At 39.3% G+C, this 19,428-nt stretch overlaps 1 pseudogene; it reads left to right on the top strand.

The window, feature by feature from the left end:
• The first annotated feature begins 804 nt into the window (after positions 1 to 804).
• Positions 805 to 1,168, top strand: LOC120361125 (snRNA-activating protein complex subunit 5 pseudogene; annotated as a pseudogene).
• The last annotated feature ends 18,260 nt before the right edge of the window (positions 1,169 to 19,428 follow it).

Here is a 19,428-nt window from a genome sequence, read left to right as displayed (position 1 = left end):
TGAACAATGCCGCAATAAACATACGTGTGCATGCCACTTCTTTACCTTACAGTGTCTTTTAACCATCAGTGATGTATCTCAAAATGATGAGATACATTCTCAAATGGTGAGATTGTGACGGATGTATCCACCACAATCACACACTTATTTCCCTGGAATGAGCTTGCAAGATCAATATAGAATTTTGAACGGTATCTTTTGAAAGGTATGCTAAGTTGGCCAATGTGTACTTCATTTTTTTACAGTCTTTTAAACATCAGAACCGTGTTAAAGAATGATTACAATCACCTCTTACAATTACTTGACGCAAAATGTACCAAAGAATAAATGGGCAAGGATAACTATAATCATTTTAAAAGATAAGAACAATAAGAGATAACTGCTGTGATATAGATAGATACATGTATATCTATACATATTCATTCTATAGTAATTGAACATAGATGGTGCCATGGGAATATGTCAATAGATCAATGGAAAAGAATATCAGATAGAGCCACAGCCACGTGTCTGTATGGAAATTTGGTGTATGAGAATTCTGACATTTAAAATCAGCAGAGAAAAAAGAAATATTCAACAAACTATGTTGGGACTTGGCAATATATCTGAAGGAAAATATTAAATTTTATCTTTATTTTATTGTAACATAAATTTCAGATGCAAAATTGACAAGCTGAACAAAATTTCTAAAATATAAGGGGAATTTTTGTAATTGAGGAAGGTCTTTAAAAAATACCAAGGACTTACAGATTTTGAGCTCATAAAGTTATCGTTTTCTCTGTTAAAAAGACTCTGAAAAATTAAATGACCCAATGTAATGATATAAAAATCTTTGCAGCACCGGGCCATGCGGAGGGCAGCAGTGTGACCAGGAAACATGCTGAGCTGGGGCAGGAACTGCGCAAGGAGGAGGAGTCGCTGCTGCTGTTGAAGGCAGCCCTACGTGACCAGCTGAACCGTGTCAAGGCTGAAGCATTGACCCTTCAATCAATCAGTGATTCTAGAATAGGGGATGAGATGCTGTCTTCTCCAACTGCGCCTGAACAGTCATATGTCATGTAGGTGCATGTAGACAATGAAGCATCTGTCAATCCACCTACACTGGAGTGGAGCACAGAGTCCTGGGACAAAACAAGAGGAGGAAGAGGAAGAAGAATCAGATTCCTAAAGGAGGGAAAAAGCCAGGGTTCATTATACAAGTTACATTTCTAAGTCTCGGGCTCTTTTTCCTCAAGGAAATCATCTTACCATGGGCCCTAGGGCCTGCTTGAATAGAGAGGAAGAACTATAGGAAGATGTGTAGCTGCAAAAATGGCCCCATCAATAACTCAATCTTCAGAATGTTATGACATACAGAAAATCAAAGATGCCATGTCTTAGCATTGAGCAATATGGGTGGTGCTATATCTGTAATCTGGTCAGATTCAGTAACTGTGTTCAAAACGAAATTTCCTCTGGAATACTATTGAGTAAGTCTAGCATTTGCAAAAAGGGCAGAGTTTAAATATGAGCCAGTCTTTCCAGTCAACAACACCTCTTATAAGAAAGCCAACTAGCAGCTGTTTGCATGCTGTTTAATCCACGTGAGCAGTTAGGCCACAGTCTAGGACAGAAAGATGGCCAGGGGAAGGACTGAGGGCTATCTGAGAGCAAAAGCTGTTGCTGCTTCTCAGAGGCATTGAGCCACACTGTATGCTATAGACTGCTTTGTGGAGCTATCTCACTTAAGACATCACTGGTAAAATGTTCTTAGAAATAAATTATAGATAAATAGCCATCACGGAGTTTGCTGGTTTCTAGAGAGTGACGGAGAAAAGAAGCAGCTCTCCTCTGGCGTGGTGGCTCATGTCTGTAATCCCAGCACTTTGGGAGGCTGAGGCAGGTGAATCACTTGAGATCAGGAGGTCAAAACCAGCCTGGTCAACATGGTGAAACCCCATCTCTACTAAAAATACAAAAATTAGTTAGGTGTGGTGGCATATACCTGTAATCCCAGCTACTCAGGTAGCTGAGATAGGAGAATTGCTTGAACTCAAGAGGTGCAGGTAGCAGTGAACTGAGACTGTACCAATGCACTCCAGCCTGGGCAACAGAGTGAGACTCCATCTCAAAAAAAAAAAAAAAAAAAGAAGCAATTTCTTCCCTGTTGAAAAGATACAATAGGACGGTTTGAAATTCATTTCTGGCCCTTAGAGAAGTGTGCCATGCTTGGAAAACTAGATTTTTAAAACAGAGATGACAGCTACAGAATAAGAGTTGTTGATACTTGGGATCTTTGGATCTGAAGTAAAGATTCATGTCTGCATTCTGTCACTTGTCCACTTACTATACAGTGAACTAAGTAGTCACCTAATTTTATAAAATTATTTTTTCTTGCCCAAGCAACAGTGAAAGCCGAACAAAATACAAAGAACCTTCTGAAGCAGAACTTATGAAATGGTTCCCACAGAAACATGGATACTCTTTTTTGTTAATCAACATTTCATTAAAGTTATGTTGAGCTACTCTTAGAGAAAACAGCCAAAAAAAATTGCAGCATATGTAACAGTTAAGGAATTAATAACTGCAATATGTAAAGAGTAACAGAGTAACACTAGTTAATTAGTAAAAACAAATGACCAATAATACATGGACAAAGAATAAGAAATTCACGGCCAGGCACTGTGGCTCATGCCTGTAATCACAGCACTTTCTGGAGGCTAAGGCAGGCAGATCACCTGAGGTCAAGAGTTTGAGATCAGCCTGACCAACATGAAGAAACCCCATCTCTACTAAAAATACAAAATTTGTGGGGCATGGTGGCACATGCCTGTAATCTCAGCTATTCAGGAGGCTGAGGCAGGAGAATCGCTTGAACCCGGAAGGCAGGTGTTGCAGTGAGCCGAGATCGGGCCACTGCACTCCAGCCTGGGCAACAAGAATGAAACTCCATCTCAAAAAGAAAAAGAAAGAAAGAGAGAAAGTAAGAAAGAAAGAGACATTCATAGAAGGAATACAGTTATCAGCTGGGAGGGGTGGCTCACAACTGTAATCCCAGCACTTTGGGAGGCTGAGGCAGGCAGATCATCTGAGGTCAGGAGTTCAAGACCAGTGTGGCCAACATGGTAAAACCCCATCTCTACTAAAAAATACAAAAATTAGCTAGCCATGGTGGTGAATGCCTGTAATCCCCGCTACTCAGGAGGCCGAGGCAGGAGAATCGCTTGAACCAGGGACGCGGAGGTTGCAGTGAGCCGAGATCGAGCCACTGCACTCCAGCCTAGGCAACAGAGTGGGACTCTGTTTCAAAAAACAAACACAAAAAGAAATACAGTTATCTAATTAAACACATTAACATTTGTTTAGCTTCACTAGTGGTAAGGGGAATTGTAACAATGAGATATGATTTTTACAAAAATGGATATGATTTAATATCAGTTTTGTCTGATAGCATGTTCTGATGAAACTGTGGGAAAACCAGCATTCTCAAACATGCTTATTGGTACGTAAACCAATGTGACTGTCGTCATGGGCATTTTGGCAATATCTGTTAAGGTGAGAAATATGCATTCTCTATGACCTTGCACTTTGTCTTTTTGGTATCTGTCTCAGAAAAAAAATAGCTTTTATGAGGTAACTTCAAGCACAAAGTGGAGCTGCTAGCACATAGACACGGAAGCAAACCTCTGCTTTGGGCCTTAGTGTCTATGCCTGCAAATAAAAGGGGTTTGATTCTGTGACCTGTAAAGTTTTCTTTAGCTCTAAATATTGTGCCTCTTTTACATGAAATTCATGAAAATGTTTTAAGTAATCTCCTATTACAAGTCCAGTGGTTTTATTTTTATCATTTTCTAGAATAGTGATTCCTAGACATTAAATTCCTTTCTGTGGAGATTCTGCATTCTTCCTTGCATTGATGAATAGAAACTTCTCTAAAAAGAAGCAAAACAATTTCCAGTCAAATTATGGGTCAATTACAATTCTTGAAGAGAAACCAGAAAAGCGCTTATAAACTCACTTGTGAGTAGCTGTTGTCCAAAGTAACATTAATGCTTATTGAAACCATGCAACAGGAGAAAACCTGATCCTAACATCCAGTTATGTGTATCTATTTTAGAGATCAACTGTAAATATTGATTTGGCTTGAGTATCTTGCTTTGGGCTCTTAAAATATGTTACTCCAGACCTTTAAGTACTATGAATAATAAAAACTTCGGAGTCCTATCTCAAGATGATCCTTCTCTTGCAAAATTACTTTATCCTGAAATTTCCCAGCAGAGCACTGGTGGAACTGTCTAGAGCTCAAGCTGGAGTTGGCCATGTCTGAGCTGTTCTGCAGCCAACCCAGAATGTAGATTTATTTTTTTGTCTGCTGGATCTACTCCCTATAGTTCTTCACCCTGTGTTACAGAGACCAACTTTGTTAAAAGCTACTCTTCTGTGTTCCATGATTTATGTAATAATAAATAATGTAGTTTCATTGATCAAAGACTTTGCTTGGAGATCAAATTTGGTTCAGCCACGAAGTATAAGTCAGTTAAGTGCAATGTCATATCAAATCCCCTAAAGGATTTTCAGGGTTATAGAGTTTCAATAACTACCCGAAGACTGATAAAATTGCAGATACGTATGCTTTCATAATCTCACAAATTCTTTAACTCCCTTAGTTTTGGAAAGCAGAAGAGCTATGAGAGAATTTTATTTTTATTTTTATTTTTTTAATTTTTTACAAGAAATATCTATAAACTAAAGATCTCTGAGGGAATGTGTTCTCTTTCCAGGTCCATGAGGGTGTGTAGTTTCTAGGGCAAGAACTTCCCACTGCCATATTTTCTCCCCCTCCCGTCTCTCTCCATCTGGGAGATTTAACAGTTTTTGTTTGAATTTCCCGGGCACAGGAAGAAACTAAGAGTCAATCCCTCCAGCGGAAGTTCTAAGGAACTCCTTTCATTGACCTGGGGTCTTAGAGAAGGTGAGAGTTCCTCCCAGGTTAAAAGTCTTCTTCTTCCACACCCCTTCGGACTCCACGTTTGGGTCCCCTTCCAGGAACACTCCCTTCAGGGAAGCCATCTTTCTCTCTCTTGGATTTCCCCTCTGGAGTCCCCTTCCACACTCTCTCGTGGAAGCCTGTCTTCTCCTCCTAAACTCCATCTCTCTCTATTCCCTTCCACTCAGTGTGGAAGCTGCTTTCCTCTCCTGGATCCCATCTTTCTGGATTCTCTCACTCAGTGTGAGAGTTACCTGTTTCCTTCTCTCTCCTTCTCCTGTTTCTCTCTCTCTTTAAATAATCACTTTCTACAAACACTTTTGAGTCTGGCATTGACTGCACACGGCACCGTGGTCTCCTCTCTCATTCTTGAGAGGGCAGGAGACCAAGAACCTGGAGAAATGTCCTCTCAGGGGAGCTGAGGGCACCCTGAACTCCTGAATCCCAATATAATATAAACATCTGCTCAGGTCCCTCTATTTGGTTTGCTTTAAGATGAAATAATATTTTTTCAGGTAATAAGTTCAAAAGAAGTGGCTGATTAGTATCAGATTCCTCACGTGCTCCAAAGAAGCCATTTTAAATGAAGGGTTTAGGAATTTCACTTCTTGTAATGGGAGTAAACTTAGTTAAGTGAACTAACTGCTAAAACAAGCAAACATGCAAATCAACACTATTTGGAGAAACATAACAAAATTCATGGTGCCTATGAAATATTATTTGTGATGTGCAGGATGCAATGTAGGATTACCACACATACAAAGAAACAGTCAAACATGGCCCATGCTCCAGAGAAAAGAAATTAATGGTGACCAACTCTGTGATGACTTGGATGTTAAAGTTACTAGAGAATTATTTTAAAGCAGTTATTATAAACATGCTCAATAAGATAAAAGACTGTTTTGGTCATAATGAAAGAATACATAGGAAATCTAAAATAGGAACATATGGAAAATCTTAGTAGGGAAAATGAAGCATAAAAAAGAAATTAATGGAAATTCTAGGACAAAAATAAATAAAATAAAATTTCAAACAATAAATTCACTGGTGGGCTTAACAGCAGATTAGAGGTAACATAAGAAAAAGAAAAACAGGAACAGATTAATAGAAATTATTCAATCTGAAGAACAGAAACAAAAAGATTAGGAGGAAAATGAAAAGGCTTTAGTGGAACAATATCCAGAGTCATAAAATATATTTAATTAAGATCCTAACATGAAAGGAAAGAGACAATGGGGCAGAAAAAAATATTTAAAGAACTAGAGGCTGCAAATTTTCCAAGTTTGGTACAAACCAAAAAGTGTTTATGTTTCCTACTGCAGACCATATTCACTTACTTGAAGATAACTAAAACCTGGATGATAACTCCAACTTGCCAGGCCAGCCTTCTTTATAAAAAGAAAAGATGCTTTTCTGATTGCCTAATCGTATGTTATTTGGATAGCAAGGCAACAGGCAAAATATGAGTAGTCTTTCAAAATGCATGATTTGGTGAAATAAAGAATATCTAAATTAGATATTAGTAAACAATTAGAAAACCTAAAGCCAAAAAGAAAACAGATGAAACTGAAACCTTAATAACTGCAGTAACAGCAGGAAGTGAATACTACTGAACCATAATCTGTAAGATACCTCACAATTGACTAGTTTAAATTTCAAATTATCAAAGAACCACATTACAGGGGTATGAAGCCAACTGGGAGAGTTTGATTTGTTAGTGAGCTATAGTGGCATTAGTCTGTTGTCCTGCTCCTGTGAAGAAATATCCAGGACTGGGTAATTTATAAAGAAAAGAGATTTAATTGACTTACAGTTCTTCACGGCTGGGGAGGCCTCAGGAAACTTACAGTCATGGTGGAAGGCACCTCTTCACGGGGTGACAGGAAAGAGAATGAGAGACAGCAGGGGAAACATTAGACACTTATAAAACCATCAGACCTTGTGAGAGCTCACTCACCATCACAAGAACAGCATGGGGGAACTGCCCCCATAATTCAGTTACCTCTCACCAGGTCCCTCCTACAACATGTGGGTACTATGGGGATTGCAATTCAAGATGAGACTTGGGTGGGGACACAGCCAAGCCAAATCAGTGGTACTAAAGTCAGCTCAGAATTTAAGAGATGGAAGAGACTGTTAGAAATCAACAAAGTCAGTGAGGACACTGAGGTCAGGCAGGGCTTAAAAGCCAAATATGCCAATTCTCTTTCCCATTTATGTAGATCTGGGAAAGTTAGTGAATCTTTCCTCACTTGGGAAACAAGCTTTTAAGAAAATTATATGAGGACTTTGGGCACCTCACACAGTATTTGGCCCAAATGTCCTTAAAGTTAATGCTTGTCCCACATATTTCTCTGGAAGTAGCTCTACCTTCACCTGGTCTTGACCCTGTCATTCAGTGCTCTTCCTCGCCACATGCCTGCCATTAAAGTTTCCTTCATTTCTTTGTTCCTGGGGTCTGTGAACGTACTGTTCCCAGAGAACTCAAATCAGGTACCACTTCTTTTTCTCTGTAACCCAGAAGTGGATCCCTGAAGAAGCCATTCATTCCAACCTGAAGCTCCATCCTAATTATAATATTAATCTAAATATATTATCCATTATAGTGTCTCCCCTAATTATTTGAAAAGGAGGTTGTGAGGGTAATGGGAGGCATAAAATGGGAGTTAGATCAGACAGGTGAAAAGAGCACTGGAGAACGTCTGGTGTTACCCTTACTAGCTGTGTGACCTGTCAGAGCCCTTCATCTTTCTAAGCCTACGTTGTTTTCATCTAAAAAGTATTTTGGGTATGGCTGTTTCTCTCACAGAATTTGTATAGAAGACAGATGAAATCATGCATATAAAAGGGATCTGTAGATGATAAAATGTTATATAAGTGTGATCTTGCCTTGTTTATAGAATTTCTTGGAAGAGTTAACAGCACAAATCAAATTGTGATCACCGCTGAAACTCAATTTCTTTGCAGTGCACTGCTTTCATCTGAGTGCTCTCCACGTCTTTGGTTTACGTAATGATAAATTTTATATGTGGTGCCAGATGTTCCTTTGTCCCCAAGTTCTGGAAAGCATGTCAGAAAATGTCAAAGGTGGCCATTGGAAGGCACTCAGGGTAACCTCGGAAAGTTCTAGGTATCTAAGACTTATGGCAAAAAGTGAAGATGGTTTTAACTGTTTGGTGCTTCGTGTATAAGTGAATTGATGTTTAAGCTAATGTCCTTGTTTACAAAAATCTGTCTAAGAGCTTGAAAAGCTTTTAGAGATAATCTACTTTAATTCCTCAGTTTATATATGACTTTCCAAATGAATATTAAAAATTCTTAAATAAAAATGATTTAAACTCACATCTACAAGGATAACATGTGATTTTTAATTCAATTAAGATTTGTTCTCTACTGTCTTCCTTCTCTCTTGAAAAGTACAGTTGAATGGAGAACAAGCTAATTTTCTTCTTTGTTTGCAAAGTAGAGATGAGGGTCTGTCTTGTTATATTTTTATAAGTGATTTAGTTTCCAAAGAAGAAGCAAAAAAAAGATGAAGGCTAAGAATAGACATCTGACAATGCTCCCACCATTATTAAGAAATTAAAAGAAACATCTTTTAATTTGTGGGAAAAAAAACCCCTCATTTCTGGCAGAACTCAAATTATATCATGACAGAAAGGGATAAATTCCAAATTGACATTTATTATCTCCCTCAGCTTTATTTTAAGTTATATGTGCTCTTCATTTATTTTGCCATTTTCAGATGAGTTTCAAATCTATCACTTTCCTTTACTGATGCACATAAAAAGAGCCCTCTGAGATTCTAAATCAAGTTAACACATTGCAGGTGAATCACTCTTAGGACTTCTACCATGGCATGCAGAGTGGGTGCAGAGGAAAGATAAGCAGAAACAAATATTTCAAGTACAATGAAATAGAAATTTCAAATTTCTATTTGGTTATATAAAACATCAACTCCAAGTGGCTGGAGCAATAGAAAATGTGTTGGCTCACACAGCTCGAAGGCTGGCTTCCGTGCTGACTCAGTCCTGTGGGTCTGGATGTGTGGTTCTAGATGTGGGTCTTTGGACTCAGCATTTGGCTTCACCTCTAGAGCGGTAGAGAGATAGTACTAACATTTCATATTTTGCATTTTGCACTCAGCCAGGTTCAAAGAAACAGAAAAATAAGAATGAACTTTCCCAGAACCCCTGATCTTAGAGTCCCTAACTTGAGTCCCATGCCCGTTTATGAACCGCTAACCAGCAAGGAAATTGATTACCTCTAGGCATATGGCTGTCATTAGAAAGATACTAAGGGAGAAAGCAATAGTGTCCCCAGTAGGTGTTATGAAGAAATGACAGGAAAGCCCTTCAGGAATTCCTAAAGGAAAGAATAGCTGCTCATCACTATACTAATGTCAGATCTTCAAAAGCTTTTAGAGATAATCTATTCTAATTCCTCAATTTATAGAAAAGGAACTCAAGACAACAAATAAATTAAGTTTCCCAAGTTGCACAGCTGAAGGTGGCACAGCTATGACTCTGACTTAAGTATTATTTTAAATCCATTGTGCTTTCAACACCAGGCTATTTTTTTCTTCATCCTGACTAATAAAAACAAAACCAAGGCACAAAATTCTGATTGTTTTTTCATTGCTTTGGGATTCCAGCAGCTGGTGGGTACTGTAACTTGTAAAGGAGAAAGGTAAATGCAGTTTATGTAATATAAATTGTTTACAATGCCCTTTAGTGTATTTTAAGGATATAGATTACCTTTCAACATCCTGGTCTTGTGTAGTTGTTTCGTTCCTTACCAATAAAATTTTAAAAGGGCATCTAACATTCTGAAAAAGAACTATAGTACTTGGGGAGCAAAACTGTATTAATTTGTGATGACTGATTTTTCCTAGCGTAACTTTCTGTATCTTATCGAGCCAGGTTTTACTGTGGGTGGATTATTTGGCTTTCATGTTTAGTTGTGCAAAACTACACAATGATTAGAAAGAAGTTTCTGTTTTGAAGCTTGTGCTTAGTGGGCTATTTAATTGTGTAATGTTTGTAGTGGATCCCAGGACAACACTTATTTTAGTAACCAATCTACATTTAGAAGGGCTTGTATTTAATTATTCCCAAAACAGCTGCATACAGTTTAGTGTTCCTTTTTTGGGTTCATGTCCCTGAAACAATTTTCTGGGATGAAGAGATTCCAGTAGGAAGCCTCACTGGTATTCTGTTTCAGGCCAGCAACTCAGTCTTTAAGGTAAATCTTTAAAATCCAATCCTTAATGTAAAAAATCAGTCACTGGGCTGGCAGACCAAGCATTTTCATCTGGCCTGTGACTGCAGGTCTCTTCAACTGTGATCTGTGTACATGAGATTTTAGTGTTTTCATACGAAGACATATATAAAGCTTTCAGTATCTTTGGGAGACACAGTCCCATCGACTCTGTTTCTCAAATTCCCACTAGAAGGCTTTTGTTTTCGAGGGAAAACAATTCTAACGTTTTAATAAAAAAGTGTCCAGCTTGTGCATGTATTAAACCATAGGATCTAAACATTCCTTTCTTATCTCTTTAGTGGTTTTCCAATGAGTAACGTACCATTTCTAAATATTTGATGAAGGCGATAAAGTGGATTAGTCTTCTACACTTCAGTGACTTGTGAATTTACTCCCAGTTGGAGGCATTTCTGTCCTAGGAATATCAACATCGGTGACCTTTTGGATGTCAATTTGTTTCTCCATCTGTCCCACAGTGGAGATGTGAGAAATTGGGCTGATGCTACTGAGCTATGTTTTGTCTCCTTTTAGGTGTCGATATGTTGATTCCCATAAATTGAGCTTCTTTGACAAATTTTTTTATATGCTGTCTCTCTTCACTAGAGTGAAGATAGCTCACAAGTGAAGAATGCAATAATAAATTTAAGATTTGTGGCTCATTTTCTGTCCCCCTTTTCTAGTATATAGTTTCTCATAGTATCTTCAATATTCCTGTTCTTTTCCCAACCCAAATGAAATTATCTATGTTTTTCTAGCTAAGTAATGTTAATTCAGGTACAATGCTACACACTGGAAAAAGAATAATGTTCTAGGAAAATGCATTTCCTTTTCTGAACTCTTGTCAGCTTTGTCAGCTCTGTCAGTGTGCCAGTATAGCCCGTTTGAAAATCGATCTACGAAATAATGCTTTAGACTTGTCAATAATCAAATTAGCGCTTGAAGGGAACAGATGCAGTCTTAATAACTTTCAGAATCACGTCACCTGTGTAAATTAAAGGGAGCTTTAACCAAGTGAGTGGATTGTTAACTCGAGGCATCGCCATAAATCCTGATTTTATGTAATTGTTTTTGAGCTTTTTAATTTTGTGTGGGTTGTTGGGAAGAACGGCTGTTAGTCTATCTGCATATGGTCTATGTTGCCTGCGTATTATCCTTTCTTAACTTAAATCTAATTTTATTTTATATATATATATATATATATAAATTGCATTTTAGGTTCTGGGGTACCTGTGCAGAACATATAGGATTGTTGCATAGGTACATACATGGCAATGTGGTTTGCTGCCTCGATCCCCCCGTCACCTGTATCTGGCATTTCTCCCCATATTATCCCTCCCCAAGCTCCCTACCCCCTGCTGTCCCTCCCCTATTCCCCCCAACTGACCCCAGTGTGTGATGCTCCCCTCCCTGTGTCCATGTGTTCTCATTGTTCAACACCCGCCTATGAGTGAGAGCATGCTGTGTTTATTTTTCTATGTTGTGTCAGTTTGCTGAGAATGATGGTTTCCAGGTTCATCCATGTCCCTACAAAGGACTTGAATTCATCGTTTTTTATGGCTGCATAGTATTCCATGGTGTATATGTGCCACATTTTCCCTGTTCAGTCTATCATTGATTGGCATTTGAGTTGATTCCAAGTCTTTACTATTGTAAACAGTGATGCAATGAACATATATGTGCATGTCTCTTTATAATAGAATGATTTATAATCCTTTGGATATATATCCAGTAATGGGATTGCTGTGTCAAATGGAATTTCTATTTCTAGGTCCTTGAGGAATCGCCACACTGTCTTCCACAATGGTTGAACTAATTTACACTCTCACCAACAGTGTAAAAGTGTTCCTATTTCTCCACATCCTTTCCGGCATCTGTAGTCTCCAGATTTTTCAATGATCGCCATTCTAACTTGAGTGAGATGGTATCTTAATGTGGTTTTGATTTGCATTTCTCTAATGACCAGTGATGATGAGCATTTTTTTATATGTTTGTTGGCCTCATAAATGTCTTCTTTTGAAAAGTGTCTGTTCATGTCCTTTACTCACTTTCGAATGGGTTTGTTTGTTTTTTTTTCTTGTAAATCTGTTTTAGTTCTTTGTAGATTCTGGATATTAGCCTTTTGTCAGATGGGTAGACTGCAAAAATTTTTTCCCATTCTGTTGGTTGCCAGTTCACTCTAATGATTGTTTCTTTTGCTGTACAGAAGCTCTGGAGTTTAATTAGATCCCATTTGTCTATTTTGGTTTTTGTTGCCAATGCTTTTGGTGTTTTAGTCGTTTTAAGAAAATGCATCTTTCTATCATTTCTAAACTGAGATTTTTTTGGGGTGCTATGATGTCTTATCTGCTTAACATTATCATACTTGACATTGTTTTATTCTTGGTGATGACACAAAGGGAAACATGAGTGACTGGAAATAAGACCTCTGCACTATCCTGCATGTATGAGCAGCTCTAACTCAATAAAGACTGACCATGGTGAGCGACTATTTGAGGCTCTGGTGAATATGCTTCTGCATGGATTTAAGCATCCTATATGGCATGAATGCTCCTTCCATCTTTTTAAAGGACAATGCCAAATTTATTCCTTGACATTTGATTGTTTTGGTGTTTTATTAGTTACAATTAGGTTTGGTTACAAGTGATTAAAAAACAAGAATAACAATGCTTCTTAAAAACTGATCAAATGTTTATTTAACTCTCACTTAAGAGGTTGAGGAGGTGATCCAGGCCTGGAACGAACTCAGGCTCCTTCTGATTGGCTGCATCATACACCATCCTTAAGGCTTTTGCGGTGTGATCCATGTGGCTGCTTTAGCCCCAGCCATCATGTTCACATTATAGCCAGCAGAAAGGAAAATAAGGCAAGAATGAGCACACCTCCACATTTTAAGGCCTCATGCCAGAAATTTCACCACATGCATAACTCAATTTACACCCCTTTGTCTACAGTTTAGTTATCTGGCCATAACCAGATACAAGAAAAGTTGGAAAGTAGGATTCTTCTTGCAGACAAGTACATAGCTAAATACTGGAGGTTCAATTACTATAGATGAAAAATAAAATGGATTATTGAGGAGTAGCTAATTATCTCTAATTTCTTTCTCTTTTTATTTTGGCTTTTTGTTTTTGAGATGAAATTTTGTTCTTGTCACCCAGGATGGAGTGCAGTGGCAAGATCTCAAGTCACTGCAACCTCCACATCCTGGGTTCAGGTGATTCTCCTGCCTCAGCCTCCTGAGTAGCTGGGATTACAGACATGTGCCTCCTAACTCAGCTAATTTTTGTATTTTTTAGTAGAGACAGGGTTTCACCATGTTGGCCAGGGTGGTCTCAAACTCCTGACCTCAGGTAATCCACCTGCCTTGGCCTCTGGAAGTGCTGGGATGACAGGTATGAGCCACCGCACCTGGCAACAATTTCTAACTTCAATATACATAACAGAATCATTATTTCAATAACTTCATGTTTCATTGTTTGTACAACCATCACAAAGATATTTGTTTTCTGCCCAGAAAAAATAAATACCTATGCCCAAACACACCCAACATGTCTGAATTCAAAGGTAAAAAAGCCCTAACTTCCAGATGTATTATTTACCTTAATAATATCTATGATTATTATAAATGAAAAATCTTTGCTATGGATTTTTTAAAATGCTATGAGTGCCTATGGCCATTTTAGTTTACTTGATTAATCTAATATATGATGGATTTATATGTTAAATTTTTTCATGAGAAATGACCGTAAGTGCAGCAAATAAGCAATTTTGAAAAAAAAATATGAGAAAGGATTGCCCAGCACGTGAGCTTCACGTGGAGAATTAATTAGGTGCTCACAGCTCACTAGGTCTCCTGGGAGCCACCCCAAGAGGAGTTTCAGAAAGCAAAAGAAATGGGATAAATAAACAGTGGTGAGCCACCTGCAGAATTTGGGAGGTGGCTAAAAGGTTATGTACCATCAAAGAGCTGGTCAAGAAGCCTGAGGGAAGGCCATCTCTGATAGAAGATAGAAGTTGGCAGCTGACTGCTGTGGCCAAAGCAGCTGCCGACAGATGGTGAGAACAGAGAGTCATCCTGCAAAGTGTCAACGTGGTGTCTGGGGAACACTAGTATGGAGCCTTTTTAAGTGCTTGCCAGGAAAAGAGGTGACCCCACTCAGCTGTTTGGGGCCCACGAGCCTATAGGATATTAGCTTTGGCAGCAAAGTCCCCATCTGCAGAATTTCCATTTCTTCAGATAGCACTCAATTGTCATTCCATAGTAGGTCAAGGGGAAAACTGTGACCCCTGGTCCTTCATGTCTCCCATGCTGCTTTGGTATCTCCATGCAAGGGAGAGCTGTCACCCTCTGAATAGCAAGGAAACCTGAGGATTGGGCTTCACTCAGGAGCAACTGAACCAATATCCGCTCCTCCAAAAGAAGCTTCCTCATTGTCACTCTGAGGGATGAGAGAATAAGTAGAACATAGAAGGGCTCCTGAGTGCTCAGAAAATAAGGAGGAAACTCAAAAGTCATCAGCAAAGCGGACTGAGGCTACAAGCCCATATTCTCAAAAAACGAAGAGGAAAAAATATGAAAAGATAGATGACATCAGGGCGAACTCCAAAACTCCAGAAACAAGAGAATGAAGTACAAACATCAATGGGAAGACCATATATAAAAACAGAAAACTACAACACACAGCCTGCAGCAACCTACTCTGGAAACTATCCCACCTCTACGTAGCCAGCCAGGAAGCCAGCGTGCTACTTATAAGTCAGACTTGTAGAAGGTAGGTTTTTATCTCTCATAACAACTCAGGAAGCCAAGCAATAACTACTATAATAATTGCCCAAAATGGCCAGGACTCGATCAGTAAATTACAGATTCCTTAATTTTTCTTCATCCTTCCAATTTAGGAGCAACCAGAGAAAGCAAAATATGCCCCCTAACCAATCAAATGGGATTCCCAATTCTAGTGAGCCACCTCCAGCTTGCCCATGCCAATAGCCTCCAATCAGTGGATGCTGGAACCTTCCGTTTCCTCCACTCCAATTTCCCACTCCTCTGTCTGCGTTTGGATTTCTGCCAAAATGCAAGTGATGGTGACTGACTGTCTTGCAAGCTCTGAATAAATAGACTTTACTGGTTCTCATTTGGTTGGTGGGTTCATCTATTTCTGCAGAAACTACACATCAGCTCTCAGTACAAACATATAATTATTTGTTACCTTATTGTCGTGTCCCATGAAGACTTCCTCTCTTTTCTCCATCTATCCACATCAGACCCTTTCTTCCAAATCCCATTGCCTCCAAAACCCTCCTCCAGACGGTGGCAACTAGTCTGACATCTTTGGTCCACAGTGGTTGGTGATCCTCGTCACCTCCTGAAGGCCACTGGCATTCTATATCTCTAGAGTGCATTTTGGGGCTTGAATTATTTGTGTTATTGGTTGTCTTACTGTCGAATTCAGATGTGTTTCAACGCCTTCCCACAACACCCTGCATTTACTAAGGTGTTTCTCTCAGCGTGTTACTCAAGGTGGGGGCGTCCACCAAGACAGTGTCAGCACCCCATTGGGATGTTTCAGAAATGCTTATGAATTGGACTCTGCTCCCAACTGTCCCAACTTACCTAATCTGAAAGCCTCTAGAGGATTGTGGTGCACACTGTTATTTTTGTTTTGTTTTGTTTTGTTTTGTTTTGTTTTGTTTTGTTTTTGTTTGTTTGTTTTTTGAGAGGCACTGTCCTGTGGCCTCTGGCAGGAATCAGTTCATAGGTCCGAAGAAGTATTCAATGAACACTCACAGAACAGAATTGATGACTTTCCTTAAATGAACCAAAGCTTCACATAGAAGCACTGCCTTTTGTTTTCAAGGACTAAACACATGAAACTGAATAAAATTTTTTTGGCCTGAGAACACAGGTAAAAAACATATTGAAACGCAGCTCCTTCCAACACATTCAGCCATCACACACTTCAAGGAATAGAGATTTTTATGGCCTGTGAAGAGTGAGTTAAGTACTAGCAAATTCTCAGACTAACAATAGTGCCAAAGAAGCTGCCTACTAGATGGTAGTTTTGCAGAAAAAAGGAAGCTAATGACTGTGGAGAGGGCTGGTTCCTAACCAGGAGCTGCAACAAAAGTCAGACACTCTTTTTTATGGCTGCATAGTATTCCATGGTATATATGTGCCACATTTTCTTTATTTAGTGTATCATTGATGGGCATTTGGGTTGATTCTGAGTTTTTGCTATTGTAAACAGTGCTGCAATGAACATACGTATGCATGTGAACACATGGGCACAGGGAGGGGAACATCATACACTGGGGCTTGTTGGGATGTCAGGGGGCTAGGGGAGGGATAGCAGTGTGTGGGGGGAGTGGGGAGGGATAACATTAGGAGAAATACCTAATGTAGGTGATGGGGGATGGATGCAGCAAACCACTATGGTACGTGTATACCTATGTAACAGTCCTGCGCAATCTGCACATGTACCCCAGAACTTAAAGTATAATTTAAAAAATGAAATTAAATTCTTTAAAAAGCCAGACACTCAAGTGCATGAAGAAGCTTCAGGTAACTGGGAGGGAAGGGAGTGTGAGGCAGTCAGGAAATGGAGTAGTGCCAAGTATCAAGGCAGAACTGCCTACAACAACGTCTTTTCCTTTCTCCCCAAATATGGCTAAGTATGCACCACCTGGGCTCTGTGAACAGTTGAAACCAACTGGAGAAGTGAAGAATGTAAAATTATGTTGAGGGGGAGTCTTGCATGTGGTTTGTGCAGGGTGTGTAGCTATCATCACTACTGAAAGAAAATTAGCTGCCCTAGTCAGATCCTGGATACTTCTAATAGCTTCAGTTTAAGGAAGTAAGGCCAGATGACTGGGCTTTTTTTTTTTTTCTTACTATTTTTTTAGAAAACACATGAAGTTGGCAAGAGAAAGGACATCTGAAATAAACTAAAGTGATGGCAGCACTGGTCTGGCATGTAGAACCCTGGCAACCCACAACTCTACAAGCACCGTCACTTCACATCACTGGGTTTTCTAAGTCAGCTATGGGGCTCTTCGGTAACGGTGGCTGCGAAGAGGGTTTGGGGACAGACAGTGAATCACTTGCTGGCTTTGTTAAAGCATCCAGAGGTGATACGAAACACGGGCCAGGCTGCTGTTGCTAAGTGTGAGGAAAGACAGCCTTTGGGGCACACAGGCCCCATATCGCACACTACTAAATAAGTATGTTTCATATCAACAACAGGTTTCATTTTGAACAGGCCTTACTCCGCTGCATGGACTCCATATGCTTCCTAAGAATCAAACTTAAATTAAAAGATAAAGTCTGAGGTTTGAGTGTGTATGCTATTTCACTAATGTGAAATAATGGTAATAAACCCAAGGAAAAGCAAGTATATTTAGTCCAAGAATGTATTCATCTCCCTTCTAAAGGCAAAACATGATTAAAATCCCACACAAAGAGGTGAGCCTGCCTGTAGATGGGAAGGGTGGTAAATGTATTAATGCCACCTTAAAATCTGAGTCTTATCATTCCTTGGCAATTAGACTGGACAGTATGGAATGAAGAGCTAAAAGCCAATTGTGGGCCTCTGGGACATAGATTTCATTAAAAATTAATACAGAGTGAAATAGAAATCTGAACTACAGCTGGTAAACATGTGCAGGGCATTGATTGCCAAGGCCCAGCCACAAAGAGCATTTTCTGTTACTGCTTATTTGACTGGGACTTTTCTTCTTCTTCTCCTTCTCCTTCTTCTTCCCCTTCCCCTTCCCCTTCCCCTTCTCCTCCTCCTCCTCCTCCTCCTTCTCCTTCTTCTTCTTTCTTCTCCTTCTCCTTCTCCTCCTTCTCCTTCTTCTCCTTCTCCTTCTCAATTTATTTATTTATTATAGTTTAAGTTCTGGGGTACATGCTGGGACTTTCTTCTGTCATATTTCTTGATGATGCAGGAAGACATTTTGAGACCAGAGAAGTGATGGGAAGTGAGGGTTGAAATAAAGATGATAGTTGGCTGTTGTATTTAGAGTAAATGTGAAGTTCTAACCTGCTGTGGGTAACCAAGGTGGTCCAGAGAACATGAATGAGAGTCCACAGGGCAGAGCCACTGGGAAGCACTCGTAGGATAGAAGAACCAAGGGGCGAAGTGTCCAGAATGGATGTTTTGATGTCACTCTTCACTTCACCGAGAATCTTTCAGGCTGACTGTAAGTCTTTTGTGGGAAAGGACAACCTCTCTCTTGCTCCCCGCTGAATCCCCTGTAGCACCTAACAGAGTCCCTAACCGTATGAGCTTCCAGTAAAAACTATTCTATTGCCCGACCCTGGTGGTAGTCACCTGACCTGCTGGGGAGGTCTCCAATAGGTAACAGCTAGCTGCCACATTCTAATGTCCTCACCCCCTGCACTGGAAGACGTGGGCCCACATCACTGCTTAGAGGGTGTGGAGAAATCCAATCATGTCTTCCAGGAGCACCATGTGCTCAGCTCTAAGGGAGATCTTAGAATGCGTAGACTTGAAGGGACATTTTGAGAAAGAGAAAGATGGGGGTTGATGAAGGTATACTTTAGCCAAGACAGTGGACTTGGTTTTAAAAAAATGTCAGTTTGAGTCTGAAACCTGTAATGTACCAGCTATATTACTATGAGCAATTCCGTTTGCTTCTCCAACCTTCAGGTCCCTTGTATGAAGAAAGTATTTGGGGAAACATAAATCATTCTTTACATCCACATTTATTTGGTGCTCCCTTTTATATGTCTCTCAACCTCAGAAGCCAAAGTTTAAAGTGAGTGGCTGACTGTTTAAGAGAAGAGATGAAATAAAAACCCGCAGCGCATATATAATTCACTAAAAACCTTTACTTTCTTTCATTGGTCAGCAACCATATTGCTTTCACTGACATAAGAGATTCCACTGACTTTATTTTCTTAATTAATTTATATTTTTGTACGTATGTTATATACCAGATTCGGTCCGTAAGGAAGGTATTTGTTATAGGAGCATAAAATAGAATATGTTGAAATCTATTAAATCATGGAAACAGACGTTGACAAAATTCCAAAATGCTAGATTTTAATCTAGTCTCCTTCTTGACTGCAGGCCTTAAAGATAGATATAATTTCTTATTTATCACAAAGTCTCCCAATAGTAGATAGATAAATATTACTGTATTAATTATATTACTATATATTATAGCATATTCAA

This window comes from Saimiri boliviensis, chromosome 4 (assembly GCF_048565385.1).
Source record: "Saimiri boliviensis isolate mSaiBol1 chromosome 4, mSaiBol1.pri, whole genome shotgun sequence".
Taxonomy (NCBI): Eukaryota; Metazoa; Chordata; class Mammalia; order Primates; family Cebidae; genus Saimiri; species Saimiri boliviensis.
The sequence above is the reverse complement of the archived record's forward strand: the minus strand, read 5'-3'. Positions and strand labels throughout refer to the sequence as shown.